The sequence below is a fragment of the Ursus arctos genome, unplaced genomic scaffold, assembly GCF_023065955.2.
Source record: "Ursus arctos isolate Adak ecotype North America unplaced genomic scaffold, UrsArc2.0 scaffold_9, whole genome shotgun sequence".
NCBI lineage: Eukaryota > Metazoa > Chordata > Mammalia > Carnivora > Ursidae > Ursus > Ursus arctos.
Window position 1 is genome coordinate 36,255,087 of NW_026623111.1, and position 3,105 is coordinate 36,258,191.

The 3,105-nt window shown below is 31.6% G+C and overlaps 1 pseudogene; it reads right to left on the minus strand.

Annotated features, from left to right (window-relative positions):
* Positions 1 to 398: 398 nt before the first annotated feature.
* Positions 399 to 602, minus strand: LOC113262560 (U2 spliceosomal RNA; annotated as a pseudogene).
* Positions 603 to 3,105: the final 2,503 nt, after the last annotated feature.

The window sequence follows — 3,105 nt, forward strand, 5'->3', positions numbered from 1 at the left end:
GACAGCTCTTGATATGCACTGTGCATTAGGTGGTCATAGCAGTAACATGTCAATCGATCTAAAAATGATACAATAATTGCCTGTAAATAACTTACAAGTGGCTTGTGTCAGTCAACATTCAGATTGATGTCAGCATGGGGAAATACTACAATTATCAAACATCAATGGATTTACATTTTTTGTTATAATTATGGGGTGAATTTTTGTATTCTATTCTTTAAATACTGCCATCACCAATTAATTACATTTTGTTGAGAAAATGATGATGTATGTCTTCATGTGGGTCAAGAGGTGTAGCTCCATTATCATTAATTTAAATTTTTAAGAAATGGGAAGTCAAAACTTTGGTCAAGAAAAAGGAATGGGTAAGATAATGGCAGCACATGCATTATAGACAAAATAATATTGCCAGATGTTCAATAATAACAAGTATCCTTCCCCGGTAATTGCATTTCAGGGAGGCTTCCATTAAAAAATTACAGTTTAGTCTATGCTTAAAGATCTCAGATGTTGCTATTTTAATGTTCAGCTTTGGGAATAATATTTTTAAACTGATGAGAACAGATACTACACTTGATCTTAGCCAAAAGACCAGAAGAGATTGCATAATATTTTTAAAGCTGAAGTTTGAATGATTAACATAAACAACTTAAAAGATTCTAAAATGTTCATTATTCAATCATTTTTCTGTAATTAATAATTAATACACTAATGCTTAAGTACTGTTCTATAATTTTATTTCACATAATGTTTTAACAGTTTGAAAAAATTTCAAGTTCTCTCTCAATGAAAATGAATTTAGTGTATATGGCAGCAAAGAGGTGCACTGCTTGCTTGCTTTTCCTTCAAGGAAAAGCCTGCCATTAAAGTACAAACGGTGTAATTAGCTGACAGACTCCATCCGTTAGTGGATTCAGGATGCTTTTCCTTTTCTGCTTTCAAGCTGAGGCTGTACTCTCTCCAGGCAGCCCCAACCCAATGATTGAGCATGGACCTGGCCATTTCTGTCCAATGTAGGTCTCTTCTAATGGGCAATCTGCTCCAGTCATCCCTACCAGTTTATCTGGGATTATGGCAAAATTGCCCCATGCATGGAACTTTTCTCTGCCCAATCCTGCTTTCTCCCTCTTCCCTTTTAAAGGCATCAGGTTCACATGGCAACCCGAATACTTTCATTTGCTAACCATCCTTCCCGCACCCTCTTATCTTTTAAAAGTATAGGCTTTATGCTCAAAATAAATCCTACTCTTCTAACTTCTCTGTTTTCCTCCAGGAAGATATTGATACAACATATGTTTATATAATGCAATTTATTTTTTTTAACTTTTTATTTAAATTCCAGTTAGTTAACATACATTGTAATATTAGTTTCAGGTGTACAATATGGTGATTCAACATTTCCATACAACACCCAGTGCTCATCACAGCAAGTGGATTCCTTAATTCCTATCACCTATTCCACCCATCCCCTCCACCCACTTCCCTTCAGTAACCATCAGTTTCTTCTCTATAGTTACAAGTCTGTTTCTTGGTTTGCCTACTTCTGTTTTTTGTTTTTGTTTTTTTCCCTTTGCTTCTTAAATTTTGTTTCTTAAATTCCACATATGAGTGAAATAATGTTATTTGTCTTTCTTTGACTAAGTTATTTCATTAGAATAATACTCTAGCTCCATCCGTGTCATTGCTAAGCAAAATAAATGCAATTTATTTTATACAATTACTTTTTATTCTTTAATAGATTTAGCAAACTTTATTCACATATTCTGAACAGATCATAAGATTAGAGGAAATTTCTCATAAATTCATAGAAAAATTTTTATCCCTTTTTTCTTTATTTTGGAACATAAACGTAGAAAGTGATTGTCTTAGTCTCCTCAGGCTGCTATTTCAAACTGATATAAACTCATGGTTTATAAACAGTAGAAATTTATTTCTCACGGCCAAGATCAAGGTGCCAGTAGATTCAGTGTCTGTGAAAACCCACATCCTGGTCCCTGGTCAACTATCTTTTCACTGTGTCTTCATAGGTGGTTATAAGGGACATGGAAGCTCTCTGGGGTCTCTTTTATAAAAGTACTAATCTCCCAAAGGCCTCCCCTCCAGATATCATCACATTGAAGATTAGTTTTCAGCATATGAATTTGGAGAGACACAAACATTCAGTCTATAGCAGTACTGTTGCATACTAATTTAAAAATTCAAATGCTAAGTAATGTCCATATAAAAAAAAAAAATAAAAATGATCAGATAGCATAGGAATTTATTTACACTAGCTTTGTTGTAGGCAGTTGGCTTCATGTTACTTAAATATCTGCTTAGTGAGTTTTTCTTTAAGCAAAAGTGAAGTATGAATCACAATTACATTGATAGACTAGCAGTACTGTTCCTCGTATCTGATATTAATATATAAAAATATATCTTTAAGAATCAGTCTGTTTTTGCATTTAGTATTATATATTGCAAGTACTTTAGCAATTATCAAATCACATGTATTATTAACTTCCATACTTTGCCATCAGTTAAATGTCCAAGATTTTGGTTAATAGTGGACTAAGATATTTTATTTTTTGTTTAGGCAATGATATATCTGTAAATTAATTATAATAATGCTTATACATGAATTCAGTCTATTTTATAATATACAACATTCTTCTATCATTTATGTAATAACATATTATACAAGAAGTAATCAAATTAATATAGTCAGAGTATGAAGAAATTCAGTGACTTGATTTAACCAATATGTAATAATATTTCAGGCCATTTGAAAGCAGGAAAATAATTTGAATACCTCATTATCTACATTACTATATGATTTAATCTTAGTACAGTATCCTATAGTGAAACTCAATAGTCTAGCATATAATTTGAAAAATATTATAAGTTTAGCATGCCATTCAAGTAAATTCATTCTTCAGTATTCTAAATAATTCATCAACATAATTCATATTCCAAGAACATTATTCCTATATGTACATTTATGATTAAAATGTAAGTAGTTACGCTGATAATTACACATGATAGAACTATGTGATGATAGACATCAGGGACATAAAGCCCTAGGGTTTTGTTTAAACAACAGAAATTTCATAAAAACTTAAAATT